The 23,187-nt window shown below is 33.9% G+C and overlaps 1 pseudogene; it reads right to left on the bottom strand.

Moving 5' to 3' along the window:
* Positions 1-8,853: 8,853 nt before the first annotated feature.
* Positions 8,854-9,503, bottom strand: LOC105749813 (annotated as a pseudogene).
* Positions 9,504-23,187: the final 13,684 nt, after the last annotated feature.

Genomic DNA, 23,187 nt, shown 5'->3' with positions numbered 1-23,187 from the left:
AAGAAACAAAGGGGATTAAAAATCATGTGTTTGTTATTTCTATATCTACCACATTCCTTGCACAAGTGCCCTTTTCTCCATTCATAAATATGCTTCTCATTCAGGTCCTTATTACCTTCCATTTGACATTAAACTAGCACCTTAATTATTCTCTCTGCCTTATCTCTTCATATTCCAATTATTGAACTCAGAGATTTTTCTCTATGTAGTAATTTTCCTCAAACACAGGTATGACTACTCATTTCTCTACTCATTAACTAGTGGTCCCCATTATCTCTAGAATCAAATATATATTTCTCTATTTGGCATTTAAAGCTCTCATCACTTTGTCACAATTTAACTTTCTATCATTATTTCACATTACATCCTTTCAAATATGTACATATATATACATCTATATATGGATATACACATATATACATATATTTATATACACATATATGTGTACACATACATACATACATACATATACACATACAATAAAGCTAGCTGGCTTTACTGTTCCTTACACAGAACACTCCATCTCCCAGATTTTTTCTTTTGCACCAGCTGCCTCACCTACTATTTCTGAAATGCCTTCCCATCTTAATTGTACCTCATAGAATCCATGGTTCCTTTTATATTCAGCTCAAGTGACCTTTTCTATGTGAAACCTTTTCTAATTTCTACAATTACTAGTGTCATCTTCCTCAAAATTATCATTTTATTTATTTGAACATATTTTGTATATATTTACACATGTTTATTTAATTTTTTTTCTACTGGGAAGTGGAGCCAAGATGTCAGAGTAAAGGGAGGAAATCACCCAATCTCCCCACCCCAAACAGCTCCAAAATCCTTTAAATAATGACTCTAAACAAATTTAGTACCTTAGAATAATCCAAAAGAGAAAGAGCAGAACATTTTTCCAGCTGAAGGCAATGTAGAAGGTCAGCAGAAAAGTCTGTGGTACTAGGTGGTAGTCCAGCATGCAGTCCCAGTGTAGATCTTGCCAGTGCAGTCTCGGACCCAGTCCCAGCCTTGGCCCGACCCCAGGCTTGGGCCCAGACCTAGACCAGGTTCCAGCCCATGCTGATCCCCAGCATCAGTGAGGTAGAACTCTGAATCAGCAGCTGTGCAGGAGGCTTCTGGACCTCTCAGCCAGGGAACATCATGGAGGACTAGGATAGTGAGTGGAGAAGAGTGCGGTCTGCTGAACAGTGTTAGCACAGGCCATATCAGCACAGCCTTGGGTGATGCTGCCTTATTACACCAAATCTTACAGTTACAGGGATACCCCTATAGCTCCAGAGCAGAAAAGAGTGTTTGTGATCAGATTCCTGGAAGGATCTCTGAAAATCATAAAACCCCTGAAGCTTGGAACAGTGCAACCTCTATCTGGAAAAATAAATCTACTTTAAAAAAGTTTTCAAAGCCAAGTAAACAGCTAGGAAATTGAGGAGACAATTAAAAAAAAAATTCTGACCATTGCAAGTTATTATTATGACAAAGAAGATTAAAACACTACTCAGAAGATGATAACAAAATCAAAGCTTCTCCCTTCAAAGTGTCCAAGAAAAATAAGAACTGGGTTCAGGTCATGGAAGAGCTCAGAAAGGACTTTGAAAATCAAGTAAGAGAGATAGAGGAAAAATTAGGGAAAAAATTGAGAGTAATGCAAAAGGAAATTCAAAAAGGTAATGCCTTGAAAACTGGCCAATTGTGAAAGAAGGTAATAAAACTCACTGAGGAAAATAATTCCTTAAAAGAAGAATTAAGAAAATGGAAGTTGATAACTTTATGAGAAATCAAGATACCATAAAACAAAACCAAAAAAGTGAAAAAAATAGAAAAAAATGTAAAATATCTCATTGGAAAAACAACTGACCTGGAAGATAGATCCTGGAAGAGAGAATTTAAAAATTATTGGTCTACCTGAAAGTCATGATAAAAAAAAAAAAAAAAAAAAAGAGCCTGGGCATCATCTTTCAAGAAATTTTCAAGAAAAACTGTCCTGATGTTCTAGAATCAGAGGGTAAAATAGAAATTGAAAGAATCTACCCATCACTTCCTGAGATTCCACAATGAAAACTCCCAGGATTAATATAGTCAAATTCAGGAATTCCCAGGTCAAGGAGAAAATATTGCAAGTATCCAGAAAGAAACCATTCAAGTATAGTGGAGTGACAGTCAGGCTAACACAAGACTTCTACTTTTAAGAGCTGGAGAAATTGGAAATTGATATTCTACAGAGTCATGGAGCTAGGATTGCAACCAAGAATCACCTACCCAGCAAAACTAAGTATAATCCTTCAGAGGAAAAAGTAGTCATTCAAGAAAATAGAATTTTCAAGCATTCATGATGAAAAGCTCAGAGATGAATTTGATTTTCAAATACAGGATTCTGCAGAAGCATAAGGAGGTGATCAAAAAGTGATATCATCAAGGTCTTAATAAGGTATATCTTTTTACATTTCTACATGGGAGGATGGTACTGCAACTCAGAATTTCTCATTTTTACGGCAGCTAGAATGAGTATGTATAGACCCTGAAGGCATGAGTGTGAGTTGAGTATGAAGTGATAATATCATTTTAAAAAACTTATTTATTTAATATTTTCCCAGTTATATTCAAAACAATTTTTTAACATTTTGCAAATGTTTGAATTCCAGTTTCCCTCCTTATCCTCACCCAAAATTAAAAAACCACTTGTGAAGTTATGCAAAATATTTCCAGAAAAGTCAGGTTATGAAAAAAATAGATCTCCCATCCTAATGAAAATTAAAAACCCTTAAGAAAAATTAAGTTAAAAGAGAGCTAGAGCAAGAGAGTGAGAGCAAGAGCTAGAATGAATGCTTCAATCTGTATTTAGATATAGTCAGTTCCTTCTCTAGGTATAAATAAGATTTTTTTATCCTAAATCCTTCTGAGCAGTCATGGATGATTGTATTACTGATAATAGCAAAGTCATTCACAACTGATCAGCTCAAAACATTGTTATTATTTTGTATACTGAACATTTCACTTTGCTTGAGTTCATGGAGGACTTTTCAGGTCTGTTTGTTTGCTTGTTTTCCCTGAGAGTGAGATAAGTATGTTTTTTTTTTTTAATCATGAAATTTAAGGGGTGAGGAAGGAGTGTAATAGGAGAAAGAGAAGGGGAAAAGTAAAATGATGCAAATTATCAGTCATAAAAAAGGGACAGGGGAAAAAACAACTTTTATAATGGAGGGGAAGAGTGGGAGGAGAGGGAGAGTGACTGAACCTTACTCATCAGAATTGGCTCATATAGGAAGCAACATACATACTCAATAGGTTTTTAAAAATCTATCTTACCCTGCAGGAAAATAGGAGAGGAATGGAATATATGAAGGAGGGGAGAGTGATAAAAAAGAGAGAGCATTTGGGGGGAGGGAGTGGCCAGTAGCAAAACTGCTGATGAGGGACAGGGTGAAAGGAAAGAGAATAAATGCGAGAAATACAATTAGCAATAATTGCAAAAATAATCAAAGTAAGTTTCTCTAATAAGGCCTCATTTCTCAAATATAGAGGGCACTAAGTCAAATTTATAAAAAAATAAGAGCTATGCATTGATAAATGACAAAAGATCTAATCCTATCCATAATCAGAGAAAGAACTGATTGGGTTTGAATACAGATCTCTTTCCCTCCTCTATGTCTTTCTTTCTTTTTAACTTAATTTTTCTTAAGGGTTTTTATAGTCATCCCTATGCTGAAAAGGAAGGAGGTGAAATAGCTATTCATCCCTTGAGGCCACTGCTGATAGGCTTGGGAGCACTGATTTGCCACATTCCTGATGAAGAACAAGTTGTCTCTCCTTAGGAAGCCTAATGGTTCCCTGTTGTCAGGACTTCACCATATTGATACCAGAAAGTGTAGACAACTGATGAGCCCACTGAAACTTAGATTCCTGAGTTTTAGTGATGCACGTGTCTCAAACTTCACAAAAGTGTGTGTTATAGGTGTTTTTTAAAACCATTTTTTGCTTTGATTGACAGTTTATTTATTACATTGATATTCTATAGGTTAAGATATTTGTCTAATGATTAAAGAATTGCTATATTACTTTAGAAATTGAGCATTATGTATGTTGACATTTGGAGTATAAATGAAACCTTGAGACATAAAAGGGTTGTAACTAAATGAAAGCAGTTATGCCCATGGAGAGGTGAACAAGGTCAATTCAACAAATATTCATTAAGTTTCAACTATGCTCCTGACATTGCACTGGGGAATGAGAATATAAAAACAAAAAGGAAACAGTCTTTGTACTCCAGATGCCTATTATATTTGACTTGGAAATTATAATTTTAACTCATATAGATAAACTCAAGGTAACTTGTAAAAGTTTCTCATGGAAAGTGGCACCTGAGCTCAACCTTGAATGAAAAAAAAATAAAAACCTGATTTAAGGTTTTAGTTTATTCCTGGCATAGGGGATACAGTCGGAAGGTGAACAGCTGGTAAGTCAATTTAGTTGTGCATTAGAATGAATAAATATAAGCAATATAACATGCAGATATAAAGGAGGTTGGAGTCCATTTACAGAGGCCTCTAAATGCCAAATTGAGGAGTTTGTAATTTTTGCCTTCAGAAAATAGGAGCAATGAAGATTTTTAACAAGGGGAGTGATGTAGTAAAAACTGTGACTGTTAGAAAAATGGTATTAAAGAATAAGGAGAGGCAGGAAGCAGGGAGACAGATGTGAAGAACATTGGCATAATCTATGTATGAGGTAATTAGGATTTGGACGAGGAAAGTAGATTTGTAAGTAAAAGGAAAGCAAAGAAAAATTGTTGCAACAGAATTAAATTGAGAACTGATTGACTTTGGGTGTGAAGGAGAGGAAAGGATAATAGATGACTATGAAAGTGTGAATCTGGGTGACTGGAATAATGGCAGTGTGCTCAGAATTATGGAAGTTGTTTGGGAGGAAGATAAATTTTGTTTTAGACATGTCTAATTTTAGATAATTAAGGAATATCCCTGGAATTTTGTTCAGCAAGATAACTGGTGATATGGGATTAAGATTGGGATTAGAATTGGGATTGGGGATTGGGAAAGAAAAGTTGTATAGGTGTATATATATATATATATATATATATATATATATATGTATATGTATATATATATCAGCATATATGTATATGTGTATATATATATATATATATATATATCAGCAATCAATGAACGTTTGTCAAGTGTTTACTACAAATCTATTACTATACTGTGCTGGACATTAGGGAAACAAATATGCTTATGTTCTTCTGGCAAAGGAGAAAAGAGAGAGCCTTGGCTTTGGCTTTAGTCTCCTTCCTGTCCATCTTGGTAGGAAAAAGAACTTGTAAATTTCAGAGATCCAGAAGGCCTTTCATCTTCTCACTGGTGTTCTAGCAGCATCTCAAGTATAGTTGAGAGTAGTTGCTCCATTAAGAACCAAGGGAAGACTTTTTATTAGGATGGCTTTGAAAAAGCCATCCTATTTTATTTTATTTTCTATTTTATTTTAATCAAGACCCTTTTAAGGCATAGAGTACTAGAGTTTAAAATTTTGTCACTTACTTTGCATGGGATGAGGTAATTTAATTGACTTTACTTAATCAACCTTGACCTTTATACTTATATGTCTACAATTGTTGAATGTGATCAAAAATGGAAATTTTATAAAGAACTTGACAAGATTTCCTTAAAAAAAATTAAGATATAATATTTAAAATCTTCATGTGAATGTGGGTACAGGAAAAGAAGACAAAATATAATTAAGTTGATATATTTAAATATCCAAAATGAAAGACATAAAAGGTTATTGTGTTACACAGAAGCTTTATGCCTTATATATGCAAGTGCAGCCATATGTATATACTTATATGTGTGTACATAGACATAGGTATATAATATACTTTTTTCAAAAAAGTTGTAAAGTTTGAGACATGAGATCAATTCCATAATTTCATTAAATAAATAATAATTCACAAAAATTCTTTACAACTAGACAGAATATAAGTGATATGAGTCTTTAGAATTAACTTGATATATAGTCAGATCATGAGCTGGTTAGAGCAGATATCAAAACAGGTATCAATTAAAGAAAAGAATAAAGATTAATAAATATCCTATTGTATAGAATTACAATAATTCTAATTTGACCCAATTATACCAAGTTGCTGATTCTGAAAATTTGAAATTTTTAAAAGTAAAGACATTATTATAAACCTGATCATCAAATGACAGAGACATTTAGTGGACATAAAATAATTTCTATTTTTTTTATCAGACCTGTGATTTTATGAGTAAATTGAGCTGTCAAAAGGAATGTCCCTTGCCAATGTAGTTTTGTACTTTCTGCAATTTATAGTCTCATAGAGTTTTCTGGGGCACTAAGAATTTAAGTGGCATAATACAGAGTCAATATCTGAAATAAGCTGGATCAAAAGGATGACATAACAATCCTGGAAACTATCTTAGTCAGCAAACAGAAGTTCTTTCTGGGTAAGACATAGCATTCAAAGGTATTATTTATAGCACAGAGTCATTTTCAAAATGTCACATAGGATGTTGGTAAATTATCATATGACCCCTTATCACACAAAATGGTAGAAAATAAAGGAGAGTAAAATCTGCTTCCAGAAATCCTGGCACAAAATTCAACTGTCAGAACATAGTGATAGAATAGATAGATAATTCAATAGTGCTTCTATATTGATTTTTACTCATTATTAATAACAATGAACCCTTCAGGTTCAGATTCCACCTCTCAGGAAGAAGAAAATGGTAATAACATTAAACAAATCTTGAAGAATGACCAAACTTGAGCCAGTTTATAGGGAAAATACCCATACTTTAGGGATATACCTTTAAAGCCTCTTAGGATCAATATTTCAAACATTTAAAAGAAGGGGCTAGAAAATAAAAGACTATGCCAAGTAATAGATTTCAAAATAGAGATATGAATAGAAAAAGAAAAATGAAGTACCATACACATATTTACATTGTATAAGCTTCCCAATTTTGCTGAGAAGTAGCCCTGGTGACATTGTTAATGAAGTTAAATGAGTGGTTAGCTTGTCTTTATTACACTGCAAACATGTATTATAGAAGCAAGGAATTAGAAAGATGAAAGAAGTCTTGGGGATGACATAATCTGATCCATTACTTTTTCAGATGATGAAACTGAGATCTAGAGAAATAAATGACATTATACATTAGGTTAGTGGAACCCCGGGGCTTATACCCCAGGTTCTCTAAGTCCCAGTCCAATATCCTTTTCACTTATGGCCCTGATTGCTTTTATCCATTAATTTTACAGTGATGACTTGGTCATTAGGTACTATTTTATTTAACACACACACACACACACACACACACACACACATACACACACACACACACACACACACACACACACTTCAAATTAGTGACTACTCCATTTTGACCCCTATGTTCACCAGATAAGCATTCATTAAATGTATGTCAAAGCTGGAGAGGGGGAATCAGACACAAGATAATCAAGACAAGTGTCTGAATGGTCTATTTGCTGCTGCTATTTCTGAGAATTCCCAATCTGTCACATCATTTGGAGTTGTGCACACCAGGAATGACATGAAATGATCAACCAGAATGTGAATCTGATATGTCTAATTTTAGAAATGTCTTCCTAAGGCCTAATGTATCAAATTAAATCAAGATCAGACTCACAATAGATATATATGTAGGACAGTTAGTCAAAAACTTAACTCTCACAAAATATTGTCCTGATCAATGCCCATTTATTTTCCTTCAAATTACTTTCTGATTGTTACTCCTTGTCTTTTATACTTTTCGATCCCCTTCTTCAAGAACTGACATTTTCCACTTTATTGCCTCAGGGCTTCCTTCTTAGAAAATTGCTTGTGGCAGAAGGTAGCAGCTTTTTTACGACCTTTGGGATTGAGACAAACCTGATACTAGTAACTGAAATCCTTCCAAATAATTAGCTGGTAATATCCTTAAACTATTTAGAACAATTTACTGTGAATTAGATGCAAGAATCACAAATAAAGGGATTATAAAATTTTAAGAAAAGAATTTCAGAAGACCTGTTCAAAGTAAATTACAGCTAAGCTGCAGAAACACTGAAAAAGCAAATGAAAGATGGATAAAAGTGATCTCTTGAGATAAACACAATCTCTTCCATTATGCTTATATTTCAATATCCAATCTGTTGCAAGAACTATGTATTCTACATTTGTAACATCTCTTGCATATGTCCCCTTCTCTCCTGTAATACCACTGCTATCTTTGTGGAATCCCTCATCACCTCACTACCTGATTATCAACAATACCTTTCTAGTCAATCTATTTTTCTAAATCTCACCCCATTGGAATCTATCCTCCACTCAGATGTGAAATTTCTTTTCCTAAAGCACAAAAATGATCCAATCATGCTACCACCTTCATTCAGTACACTCCAGTGCTTCCTTATTCCTTCCAAGAACAAATGTAATATACTATGTTTCACTTGCAAAGTCCTTTAAAACCCGATTCCCTTTTACCTTTCCAGTCTTCTTACTCCCATTTATCCAAGATATACCCATACTGGCTTTCTTTCTGTTTCTCACACTAAATAGGCCATCTCCTGACTCCAGGCATTTTTACTGACTGTCTCTCACATATCTAGAATTTTCTCTTTCCTCATCTCTGTCCCTTGGATTTTCTAGCCTCTTTTAAATCTCAGTTAAAATCTCATTTTAAAAAATCACTGATTTTTTAATACCAGTAATTTCCTTCTATTGATAATCTCCAATTAAGTTGTTTGTATATAACTTTTTCTGTTTTAAGTTTTTTGTCATGTGATTATTGTTCTTTTATTTTTCTTTCAGTTATTTATTTCTGCTTGAAAAAAAGGTTCTCCAATTATGTTCAAGCAATCATTTTGGATATTTGTTGGCAGGATTGGTGTCCTGTTTGATATGTGAAAAAAGGCCAAATTAACCTAGCTACTAGGACTTTGCCAAGTAATTATTCCCAATATATCCTCACTGGCACTGGGGTATAAATACCTGCTGTTTTTATTCATGGTTCAGTTACAAATCCTCAGTTGTTGCTGGTATAGGAAGGATGGGTGCCTTGGGGTTAGTCCCACATATTGATTGGCTTGAGATGTGCTTGAGGCTGCGTGGGTGATCACTGTAGGTAAAGTTGCCTCACTTCCAATAGATGTAGTGATGGCTTTAGTATCTGTCATGTTCAGGGTCACAGGTCACACTGCCCTGTGATAGGGAGAGACTGCTAAAACTGGAGTAAAATGGCTGGGCACTTTCCCTACTATTTGACCATTGCTGTTGGACTGGCTCATCTATGGACTAGATGGATTATAAGAAGGTACATAATTTTTCAGATTATCCTGAGGATTCAGGTAAGGAGGATATTTGATTGTTGGATGGGAAAAGTAGCTTGTCGGGCTGGAAGAAGGATAGCTTCTTCTGGGAATGGTAATGGTTTTGGTGACGTGTGATTGAGATGATGTAAATAAATGTAGTGAAATTTTCATTCCTACATAATCCAGTAATTGCCTATCAATGTGGGTTAAGTTATTTGTGCACCATTAAAAATTGATGAATATGTTCTCTAACTGCTACATGCTACCTTTGTGCTGCTGAAATTTGGCTTCAACATATGGTTCAAATACTTCTCCTTCTTCCTATCCATCTCACCAGTCTACCCAGCTTAAGCAGTACTTTATAGTTTCAAATAACTTATGCATGAGTTTTTGTGTATCTGAAAGATTCATGAACATAAAGATATGGGAATCACTCTCTGGTTGGCTGTTTCACTTTGCATTCTCCAGGGATTGCCTTCGTAGGATGGGCAGAAGCTAACTTGCTTATAATAATTCAGATGGGAGGACATTGAAAGGTTCATGTTCCATTTAATAGTGTTCTTACTCTGAGCATCAACAAACATTGCCTTTTAATAAGGTAGTTTGCCTTTCATTTTATTTGATAGAATTAAAAGGGCTGAGCATATAATAATTCTAAATAAGGTAATTTTGAGAGAGGGAAGGGGAAAACACATTAAGAAACAACTGGGGAAAAAATGCAAAGCTAATTTAATTGACCAGAACCAAATATAAAGAATGAAAGTAGATACAGAGATTAAATGACAGTAAATGAAAGCAAAATATGTGAACAAGACAGCAAATTGCATTGGTTTTAAAAATGTCGGAGTGATTCAGAAACAGAAACATATGCACCTATTTAACAACATGTTGTAATCTTATCTGCTAAAAGGAACTAAAATGTTATATAGAAATGCAAAGCAAATAAGAATTTAGTATATGTTGTTTAGAATATGTTGAGAACTGATGGGAGTCATTTCTATACCCGGGAATACATTTAAATCAAGGGAAAAATATCTGTTGCTTGTAAAGTCTCTTGTAGTGTGGCACAGTACTGGTGCATAGTGACTTGGAAGTAGATTTTATGAATTAACATTTCCCACTCCCGAATTTCCTTCCATTTGCATGAATAACTGTGAATTCAATGCATTATGAAAACATGCTGAGCAAGAACAAAGTATTTCCAAACCTTTGAGTGCTCAGACCAAGAAGATGAATGAGTATTTTCTTTCTGCCTGTGCTCTGCACTACAATAATGAGAAGATGGGTAAATCCCTAGAAAAGGACTAATGCTCTGTTCCTTGTTCTTATACTGTGTCTGTGATTCTCATTTGGTACTTATATAACACCTTGCAATATTATTTTCATATGTATATTTCATGTTTCCTTAAATAGATTACAAATCTCATGAGGTTGGGAATTATAGATGCTCCCTACTCTCTTCCCTCTGTCCTCATTGACAGCTTACAGATGGTAGCAGTTCAACAAATAAGTACAGTTGTCCTTTTCACACACAGAGTTTAGGGACATGCTCCTGGTGAGCTAGAAAATCGGTATAAAATACTTAACTGTCCCTTTGTACCAAAGAAGGTCTGAATTTTTTCTTTTTCTTTTATGGAATGTTTATCGCATTTTCCAGTATAATTTGGGTTAAGGTTATAGGTTATATATGGTTATAGGCCCTATGTCATCTGTTGACATTCATGTTATCTTCAGGTTGCACAAAAATTCCCCAAAATTCCCATTTAATTTCTTATGCTATGATATATGTGACATATGAAGTCACCATATGGAAATGTATTGATATCTATGACATGAATTCTTTTTCCTCTTTCAAAAGTTACTTTCTTGAAATTGTTTTTAAATTAGTCCTTCTACTTCCTTGCTGGGCCCTTCTTGGCCAAATTCCCTTCAGGGGGTCCAGAAGAAGTTGAGACTTTCCATTAATTTTGCTTTCAGTGCTCCTTTGCCCTTTATTATCTTGAATGGACACTGACAATAGCCTTTCCAATTCTGCCTCCAACTCACAAGAAAAACTGTGGAGTCCCTGCTCTACTCCAGTATTACAGCCCATGCCCCTTCTCTCAAGGTATTGAGGCAGACACCTCATGTACTTTTTCCAGAAAAACATACCTGCCCCCATAGCATGGATCAAAAGTCTACCACGAACTATAATTCTTCATGTAAGGTCATTGGTCTTTACCATCTGCTTTATTACTACTATAACCTCCAGAATCCCAAGCATTGTCATCTGATCTTCCAATGAACTCTTAAGACCTTTTGGCCTTTCTCACTTGCCGTACTCTTGTTAAAATTACATGGCTCTTTCATCTTGCCTAAAGCTGAAGTTTTATTTCTATGAATTAGAACATGAGCTCCTTGAGAATAAGGCACCTTTTTCTTTTTCTTTTCTTTTCTTTTTTTTTTTTTTTATTTTCACCACTTAAGATGTCCATTCAGTGGGGAATGCACTAATAAGTTATGGCATATTAATGTAATGGAATATTATTCTTCTCTAAGGAATGATGAGCAGCTAAATCACTACTGATTAGAGAAATGCAAATTAAGACAACTCTGAGGTACCACTATACACCTCTCAGATTGACTAAGATGACAGGAAAAGATAATGATAAATGTTGGAGGGGATATAGGAACACTGTACACTAACCCATTGTTAGTGGAGTTGTGAACTGATCCCACCATTGGAGAGCAATTTGGAACTATACCCAAAGGGTTATCAAACTGTGGATGCCCTTTAATCCATCTATTGGGTATGTGTCCCAGAGACATCATAAAAAAGGGAAAAGAATCAATGTGCAAAAATGTTTGTAGCAGTCCATTTTGTAGTGGCAAAGAACTAGAAACTGAGTAGGTATAAACAGTTGGAGAATGTGTTGAATATGTTATGGTATAGGAATGTTATGGAATATTATTATCCCATATGAAACAACCAGCCAGATGATTTCAAAGAGTCCTGGAGAGACTTACATTGACTGATGCTAAGTGAAATGAGTAGAACTAAGAGAACGTTGTACACAACAACAAGATTATGTCATGATTAACTCTGATGATCTTGGCTCTTTTCAACAATGAGGTGATTCAAGCCTCCATTAAAAAGACTTGTGATGGAGAAAGCCATCTGCAGCCAGAAAGAGAACACAGGACCTGAATGTAGAGCACAACATAGTATTTTCACCTTTTTTGTTGTTGGTTTGGTTTTTCCTTTCTGGTGTTTTTTTTTCCCTTTTGATCTGTTTTCTTGCACAACATAACAAATATGAAAATATGTTTAAAAGGATTGTATATATTTAACCTATATTGGATTGCTTGCTGTCTTAAGGAGTTAGGAAGTTAGGGAGGAAGGGAGAAAAATTTGGAACACAAAGTCTTACAAAAATGAATGTTGAAAACTATCTTTGATTTGGAAAAAATTAAATATTATTGAGAAAAAAAGCAAAAAATAATAAATTTGTATCACAACACAGATCTTGGCACATAATAAAGGCTCAATAAGTGCTTTTCATTTAGTCAATGTGGCTTTTTCCATGATGGTAATACTAAAAACTAATTTCTCAAAGGCCATCAATGATATCTTAGTTATAAAATATAATATTTTTGTTAGGTAACCTCTTTGCCCTCTCAGTTGTAATGGTAATATTTTGGCTCCTACTCCATCTGTATTCTTTTTCTCCTTAGATTCCCTCTTGATACTCTCCCTAAGTTTCTAACAATTCCTAATCTCTTAAAATAACTCATTCTCATAATTTTGTCCTCAATCCTCTTTTCTCCCTAAGTCCTATCTGGGATAAGGTATTCATTGAAATAAATCCAACTATTGTTTGTTTTCAGATGACACAGCTATAATTCTGAGCTCCAGATTTTCATTCCAATTGCCATCAACAGATCAAAGTTAGCAGGTTCAAAACTAAGTTTAATAGATTGACCCTTAAACATGCTGTTCTCATTTCAGTATTTCTGACAGTGGTATTGTCATTCATTTCATCTCCAATATTTTAAACCTCGATGTTCTCTTTGACTACAATTTTCATTTGTAATAATGTATTACTAGAGATTCCATCTCCATGATATCTGTTGCATCTATTCCCTCTTTCCAACTCCCACTACTACCAGAGCTTCACATTATCACTCATTTGGATTTGTATAACCGAATGATCTTTACTTTCATTTGTTTTGCTTCTCTACTCATCCTCAATATTTCTGTTACACTCTTCCTTTTAAATATCTTGGTAATCATTTTTCTTTGCTATTTAGTTGTTTTGTACTCATATTCAATTCTCTGCAATCCATTGAAGCTTTTCTTGACAAAGATACTGTGATAAAATGATAAACTCATTTTACTGATGAGGTAACCGAAGTAATCAAGTTAAGTGAGTTGTCCAGGATCACATAGCTTATAAGTATCTGAGGTTGAATTTGAACTCAGAAAGATGTCTTCCTGATTCCAGATTTGACACATCTATTGTATCACCAAACTGCCCCCCTTAAAAACTTCCCTCACTCCTTATTATTTAATACATGAAGTACAAATCCATTGACTTAATTGGAATTCTAGGTTTTCAACAATTTAAACATGTTATCTTTCCATCCTAATATCATGATACTACTTTCCATGTAATCTACACTCAAGATGGACTATACCCCAAAATATTTTTCCCACTATTTATATATTCTCAGACCATTTTCCAATGGTTTCATTCTGTAACCTCAGCGTTTCTGTAGAATTCTTATCTATTTGTGAATAGTTCTTATACATATGGAAATATGATAATGTATTTTCCTCTTACTAATGTAGGTGTTCCCGTTAACAATTCAGATTATAACTCACCCATGCTTGTGTCCATCCAAACTCATAAATTCCTTTTAAAGCTTTCAATCAGTATCAGGAACATTTCCCCCATTATCTTGATACCACAAAGAAAATATGGAAAATTGTGCAGCAGATATTCCTTGTTACTTCTACATGGTTGCTAGCCATTTTTATCATGCATTTCTCTGCCTTATCCCTTATCTCATTATTGTATAATTCCTTATTTTAATAGTGTTAAATTTTTATAGCTATATAACACCAGGAGAAGAATATTGATGCAATATAAAGATCTTTTAGAAGGAAGGTTGATTTCACAAAAGAACATTGAAATTGTTCCTAATTTATCTAATGCATCCCCTTCTTTCTATTTAATTCCAGGCTCTTTTTACTCTTGGCACTGTTTGCCTGAAATAGATATTTTGTTATATCTCTTAGTACATAACATAAATCAAACAGTAAGCTTTCCACATCTATTTAGTATTTCCATTTGAATGGGAGAAAGGGAAAGAAGAATTTTTTTAGGAATTTAGGATATTATTTAGTATCCTTGCTTTATTTTGGGACTGGATACTACTATTAATGTTATCTGCCAAAAAGAATGTCTGGGGTACCTCACCTTTATTAGCAACCTCTAGCTTGGATTTAGTGCATGCAAAATGGTGTTTTAAAATTTCCTTTTTTATTTCTTATCATACCTTTCACCCCCTCAACTGAGGACCACTCTTTATATACTTCATTGAAAAAAATGGGAGCATTCACTGAGAGTTTTCTGTTCTCCCCAACTCTTTTTCTTATATCATTCAGACATCATTTCCCATAATCAGTCAACCTTCTCCTTACCAAGGCTTCCATGTGAATTCTTAATCTCTTCTTTTTTCTTTTTCTCCAGAAATTGACCTCATAATCATTTCCGTATCTCCAACCTTCAATTTTTCTCTCTCTCTTTAAATTGACTCCTTCCCTAATTGTTATAGACATGCCCATGATTCTCTTTTTCTTTAAAATAACCTTACTCGAGTTTGGAACTATGCTCAAAAAGTTATCAAACTGTGCATACCCTTTGATCCAGCAGTGTTACTACTGGGCTTATATCCCAAAAAGATTATAAAGAAGGGAAAGGGACCTGTATGTGCACGAATGTTTGTGGCAGCCCTTTTTGTAGTGGCTAAAAACTGGAAACTGAATGGATGTCCATCAGTTGGAGAATGGCTGAATAAATTGTGGTATATGAATATTATGGAATATTACTGTTCTGTAAGAAATGACCAACAGGATGATTTCAGAAAGGCCTGGAGAGACTTACATGAACTGATGCTGAGTGAAATGAGCAGGACCAGGAGATCATTATATACTTCAACAACAATACTATATGATGACCAGTTCTGATGGACCAGGCCATCCTCAGCAACGAGATCAACCAAATCATTTCTAATGGAGCAGTAATGAACTGGAACTAGCTATGCCCAGAAAAAGAACTCTGGGAGATGACTAAAAACCATTACATTGAATTCCCAATCCCTATATTTATGCACACCTGCATTTTTGATTTCCTTCACAAGCTAATTGTACAATATTTCAGAGTCTGATTCTTTTTGTACAGCAAAATAACGTTTTGGTCATGTATACTTATTGTGTATCTAATTTATATTTTAATATATTTAACATCTACTGGTCATCCTGCCATCTAGGGGAGGGGGTGGGGGGGTAAGAGGTGAAAAATTGGAACAAGAGGTTTGGCAATTGTTAATGCTGTGAAGTTACCCATGCATATATCCTGTAAATAAAAGGCTATTAAATTAAAAAAAAATAAAAAAATAATAATAAAAAAAAATAAAATAACCTTACTCGAGCTGATCATGTATTAGTAGCCCCAGTCTTATGACTCTTTCCCTTTCTAACCCATGAAAACCATCTACAACTAGTCCCTCTACTTCTCTCAATATTTTTCAACTCTATAAATTCTAGTTTTAGAACTAATCATTTAAGCAAAAACTGTTTTTTTCAAACTTATGCCTAGAATTGTGCCTGACAAATTAAAATTACTTGATAAGTGTTTGTTTATTGGTTATTTTTTTGTTTACTAAGGCAACTTTCCAGAAATCATATCACATAGACAACTTATACTTATTCTGTTAACTTATATGGCAGGTATTGTACCCAGAGGTAGTGAAATACAAATCAAATGACATTGACTTGATGTTTTTCTTTTCATTACCACCGTTTTATCAGGATTAATGTCCTCTTGGGTTATCTGGAGCTGTTTGTATAAACACCTTAGTTGTCATCCTGAGATCATTCATAACCTTTCTTCTGGGGATGCTAAAAATTTCAAGGCTGTTTTATTCTACCCACAACCATCATAGCATATAGTTTCATTTTGAAATTCTTCCTCTTGCCCCAAGAAAAATTTGTTAACTCTTTTCCAGCAACCAAATAACTTGGATCACATTAAAATGCTTATTAAAGCTTAAACCAAAAGGTAATTAAAAGAGGATAGGAAGGAGGATAATAATGTTGCACTTATTTCTCATGGAGAAGCCCACAGACAACATCGTTTCCACCCTCAAATTCCTCATTTCTAAAGTAATGATAATAATAGCACTTATCTCCCAGGACCATTGTGATCATCAAATAAGATGATTATAAATACTTAGCACAGTGCCTGGCACAAAATAAGTGCTGTATATATGTTATTGTTTATTATTACCTTCTAATTAGAGCTGAGCTAATAGCAATATAAAAATCAGATAATCATGGAATTTCAGAGCTGATAGGGAAATAAAAATCACCTAATAATCTCTTTTCTATCCAGGAAGAAATTACATCAGCCCAAACTTTTACATTGCATTTGGCTACTTACATGATACTTCATATTCTCATCCAGGGAAAACTGACCCTCAGGACCCATAGCACATGTCAATTTGAGCTTCCAGCTGTCTCAGTGAGGCTGGCAGAAGTTACTTGAGTGACAGCAGAATCCCTCGCCAGCCAATTAGACTTTAGCAGAATTGGAACAAGTCTGAAAGGAGAGAGGAACAAAGTGATGTTACAATTCAAGAATGAAAACCGTTGTGAAGCATCTTGCACCTAGCAGAAATGATTAGGCCTGATTTAAATTTAATTTTCCAAAGTTGGAATTGGTGTATAGGGCAGCCAAATTTATAGGAGCTGATAACACTTTTTGAAAGTTGACCACCCTGAGAAAATACATATGGAAATTAGCATGGTAAGAGCATAGTTAAGCAAAACAAGATTCATTATCCACATTTCATTTTTATATAATAAGCTATAAATCACATTGCATATTAATTTTACCTGTTCTTTTGCTACCTAGAGCCCATTTTTTGTGTGAGAAGAACATTCTTTTTTGAAGTCTGAAAAGAAGGATTTTATGTTTAATATAGGTTTGGATAGTAGGTTTTTAAGTAGCTAGTTACTAACATTTAATTAATCTAAATGATATCTTAATGATTTAATATTTCTCACAATGGTTTCTATAAAGTCCAAATTTTCTGAAAAGCAGTTCTCTATTGCTGTTTTTAAAAGGTAATAAGATTGGTTGGGTAAATTGTGGTATATGAATGTTATGGAATATTATTTTTCTGTAAGAAATGACCAGCAAGATGAATACAGAGAGGCTTGGAGAGAATTACATGAACTGACAAAAGTGAAATGAGTAGAACCAAGAGATCCTCATATACAACAACGATATGTAATATGATGGAAGTGGATTTCTTTGACAAAGAGACCTAATTCAGTTTCAATTGATCAATGATGGACAGAAGTAGCTACACCCAAAGAAAAATCACTGGGAAATGAATGTAAACTGTTTGCATTTTTGTTTTTCTTCCCGGGTTATTTTTACCTTCTGAATCCAATTCTCCCTGTGCAACAAGAAAACTGTTTGGATCTGCACACATACATTGTATCTAGGATATACTATGACATATTCAACATATATAGAATTGCTTGCCATCTAGGGGAGGGGGTGGAGGGTGGGAGGGAAAAATCGGAACAGAAGTGAGTGCAAGGGATAATATTGTAAAAAAATTACCCTGGCATGGGTTCTGTCAATAAAAAAGTTACTATAATAAAAAAAAGGTATTAAGATTGTATCATCAATTAAATAATGAACTCTAAAAAATTGCTACTAACTCCTTGCTAATGTTCATTTGAAAGATAATTTAACCCTTCAATTGGGCTTATGCATAAAAACTATTATTTCCTGTTTTTGGGAAAGTGTCTCTTACTGTCATGGTATGAGGTTCAATAATCTTTTTTTTTTTTTTTTTTTTTTTTTTTTTTACTCAGAACATTTTCTCTGATGTCAGTCAGTAGATAAGTATTTATTAAACATGCAAAATATGGTAAGTGCTTTGATAAGATTATATGTCTATATGTGTGTGCAAGAAAGGCCTCATGAAAATATAAAATGGCAGGTTAAGTATTAAATGAAGTAAGAAATGTGAAGAGGAAGAGGTGAGGGAGTAGATCATTTCTGGAAGAAGGACTAGCCAATATGAAGGCATGGAAAAGTGTTGGAGTGTATTGTTTGGAGGCAAGGACTCACTTTTTGCCTCTTTTTGTGTCCACAACACTTTACACAGTACTAGCATATAGTAGGTAATTAATAAAGACTTATATACTAACTGAGGAATAGCAACTAGAACAGTGAAACTTGATTGTCAAATGTGTAAAAAAAAAAAAAAAAGAGATGAGCTTAAAAAGACTAGACAGGTAGGAAGTGGACAGTTGTAAAGAACTTTAAGTTCCAAACAGAGAACTTTATATTTGATCCTGGAATTAATAATGAGCTACAGGATTTTATAAACTGAACCTCTTTCCTACTAACCAAATGAAAAATGTTATCCTGTCTGTCCCTTGAAAATTACTAATTACTTTTCTTTTTAATTACATCTGTGGAATTCTTCTGTAGCAACAGAATTCAAGATAATAAGACTGGAAAGCATTATGCTCTAACAGTGATGTTGAATGTAATTTGGATTCTATATTTGAACACATGAAGTAGTCTCTTATTATTGTTATAGATTACTTTAAAGTAACTTTATGTTTATAACTCAATTGCTCCTAAAATCAAATGACTCACACAGTCAATTGTTTTCACCAACTATTTTTGTATGTCCCTTTAAAAGAATTCAATTGCAACTATTTTTGTCATGATGCTTAATAGAATGACTTCAGATTTCCCACTCATTCCTTGTTGTTAGTAAGTGAGAGAGAAGGTGAAGGTGTAACACTAGCTTTTTAAATTTTTCTTCAACCTAATATTCTAACATTACTCAATAATCCCAGAGCAATTAAGAACAATTGAAAAAGATTAACAATGGAATTACATATATTGATTATACACACTACTCTGTATATTGTTTATACACAATACTTTGATGGTATTTCTATTACCATTATGTTAATAAGACTCTCTTTTTTATAATATATTAATGTTTCAAGAAAAAGTGGTTTGTGCAATGTGAGAACTCCCTCCATTACTTATATTTTGCAAATAATCTTTAATGACTTAGCAGATAGTAACCACCATGTTTTCTGAATATGGAAGAGGTTTAAGTATTGCTCATAGTCACACAACAAGTGAATGCCAGAGACAAGATTTGAAGCCAGATGTTCCTGATTCCAAGTTCAACAATCAGTTGAACAATCGGTTCATTATTATTGCCTCTCAGCTATATTAACAATATCACATATATGTATGTACTATATGTATATAATATAATAATAATAAATTATTTTTTTCAAATACCATGTGAGTCATCTTGAAAACTAAATTCTAATCATTTGCCTAAGGTTAATTTTCTCCTAATATTTCAATAGTGCCTTTATTAGAAACTCAATAATCTTCATTTCTTTTATTTTTTTCCAATTATTTTATTTTACTAAATATTTTCCAACTACAAGTACAATTTTAAAAATTTTTTTGAAAATTTTGAGGTCAAAATTATCCCCTCTCCTCTTGTTCTTCCTTCTCTTTAAGAAGGAAGAATTTGAATATTCATTATGCATGAAAAGTCCTGCAAAAAGATATTTCCATATTCACCATTTAACAAAAAAATAAAACACACACCAAAAGATGAGAACAACAAAGCAAAAAAGTATACTTCAATCTAATTCAGAATTTATCAGTCCTTTCTCTGAAGGTAGGTAGTATTTTTCATCATGGGTCATTTGAAATTTCTTGATTCATTCTCTTAATCAGAGAAGTTAAGTCAGTCTTTCAGAAGTGATCATCTTTATTGCTATAATTGTGTACAGTGTTCTGGTTTTATTCACTTCACTTTGTATGAGTTCACATAAGTTTTCTCAGGTTGTCTAAAACCATACTATTCACTATTTCTTACACAAAAGTATTCAATCATGAGACTATATCACAAATTGTTCATCTATTCCCCAACTGCTGGGCATTCCTTAAAGTTATATTTTCAATGAAACAAAACTGATATTTTATTCTGGTAATGTTCTATAGCCATTTAGACTTACCATCAACTTATCTCACTTTAATTAGAGTCACTATTTCTTACACAAACGTATTCCATCATGAGTATATATCATAAGTTGTTCATCCATTCCCCAACTGCTAGGGCATTTATTGAAGTTATATTTTAAATAAAATAAAACCGATATTTTATTCTGGTCATGTTCTATAGTCATTTCAACTTACCTCACTTTAATTAGAGTCAGATATTACTTCCTTTCATGTGTGGACATATCGATTTTCTCCCCCTTTCAAAAGGGGGAGAAATTAAATTTTGAAAAAAGTAATAAAATTATTATTGAATCTTTTTGAGACTAAACACAGCTTAATAAAATGTAATAGAAAATAGGGAATACAGAGCAATCTCTTAGATAAATCTGGGGAAGAACTTGCTTAAAGTCAGAGAACTGACTGAGATGATAGTTTGGTCCATTAGCTCATTTGCATGTGACTGTCAATCAGAATTTTAAAAATTGTACCTGTGAAATTATAAATCAAATAACTGAGGACTACAGGGATATTACATAAGTACCCTTGGGGTCAGGCATCACATCATAAATTAGACGTGTCAGTGTTTATAGGGAAACACTGATTTGAAGCTCGATAAACTCAAAGGAAGCAGTAAGCTGAAGAAGAATGGGGGTTGGACAGAGAACAGAAAGTATTCTTAGGGACTGAAAGCACAAAAGCTGATGATAAAAGTTGTTTAGAGAAGAAAGTACAATCAATTGATGGGCTGATTTGAGCCTGATAGTGTCTGGAAGCACATTCAAAGGCAAGTAAATCCTGCTTGCAAAGCTTTCTGGGTTTATTGCTCTTTGTTGTTGGTTTCATTTCATTCATGTCCAACTCTTCAGGATTCCATTTAGGGTTTCCTTGGCAAAGATATTGGAGTAGTTTGTCAATTTTCTCTAGCCCCTTTTACAAATCAGGAACTGAGGAACAAAATTAAGTGACTTCTCCAGACATCTTCCTCACTCCAGAGCTTTATCTATTCCTCCACCTGCTGTCCTACTGTTCCCACACCTACACGTGGAGAGGATGCCAAAGAACAGGAGGGCAGCTACCTATACCCCTCTCTGGGGGTGTCTGTGTTTCCCCCTATGACATTCTCCAGTTGTAGAGAGAAAAGCACAGGGCAAAAATAGACTTTACATTTGCTTTTCTGGGAGACGAATCTTGGCTTTGCTGAAAGCTGATTGGACAAAGCAGAATTCTTACTGTTGGAAAAGTTCATTGGGAAAATGCTGCAAAAAGCTGGAGAAATCTCTCAGCTTAGCTTAACTGAGAAGTTTTGGCAGATCTCTGCTTTAAGCAAGCTCTTTGTCCCTGAAGGAATGTAAAATGTTTTCAGCATCCCGCCCAAGGGAATTGAAGACTCACATGAGTTTGTAACTGCTCTTGAAGCCTGCTGGTAGTAGAGAAGCTTCTTTGCTTCTCAGAAGAAGATTAAGGACTACATTAGGAGATGGTGGAGAAATTTTGCTCAAGGTGTGGTATATGGTTCAGACTGGTACATCAAGTCCTAACTTAGGGAGTTGTGAATTGTCCAAGAAACATAAGTGTCTCTACCTACCTGACTTGTGTGCCCACTTTTCCTCATGAAAATTGAAAATTGGTCCGAGAATTCACTCAAATTTGTAGATGAACTGTTACCTTTGGATTATTTTTGCTTTTGCCTTCTATTAACTATTTCAAATTGTCACCGCTCTTATATTTTATATAGTTATGTTATATATTATTATGTTACATATGTTTATATTTATAATATTTAGTATTACATAATTATATATCATTACAGTTAATGTTATAAATCTTGCTCTTTATTTCTATTGAGTAAATGTTATTATTCCTGATTTTCCCTTATAATGAGCAAATGAACTAAATTCTTATTTTAGGCTTGTAATTGAGTAAGTATTTCATATTTGTGTCAATACCATCTTTGTGAATGATTTTGTCTAAGTATTAGACATGTCAGTTGGGGCTAAGAAGGTAGAATTGCAAATTGAAGTGTGTAACATCTCTCCAAACTCTTCATATTTATCACTATTTATTACATCCCTGAGGATGAAGAATAGCAATTTGTCTTCCCCCAACAACCATACCCTAAAACCTACAAAAGTGAAAAAAAGGAGAATAAAATTCTGGGGGAGTTGGAATTTAGCACTACACTTGGGCTTCTTTAATCTACCCTGTCATTTGTATTATTCCTGCTTGTGTTCTTTGCTATAAATATATTGGTGCTCTTTGTATTGTTTTTCTCTCTTTATTCTAGTACTTAGATGACTTCCAAATTGTATTTTGTATTGTATCTTTAAAAATTACCAAGGGCATGATGAAAGAAATGTTGCTAGAGAGCAATTTGTTTGACTGAAAAAGATGTGGGGATTTGAGTGAACCTACAATTTCAGGATTAATTAACAGCGTGAAAGGGCTACCAAGAAAACTAAAGCAAGGTTGAGAAAGTGATATGGTGTCC

This window comes from Sarcophilus harrisii, chromosome 3 (genome assembly GCF_902635505.1).
Source record: "Sarcophilus harrisii chromosome 3, mSarHar1.11, whole genome shotgun sequence".
In the NCBI taxonomy this organism is placed as follows: domain Eukaryota; kingdom Metazoa; phylum Chordata; class Mammalia; order Dasyuromorphia; family Dasyuridae; genus Sarcophilus; species Sarcophilus harrisii.
Note: the sequence above shows the minus strand (reverse complement) of the source record. Positions and strands in the feature narration are given on the sequence as shown.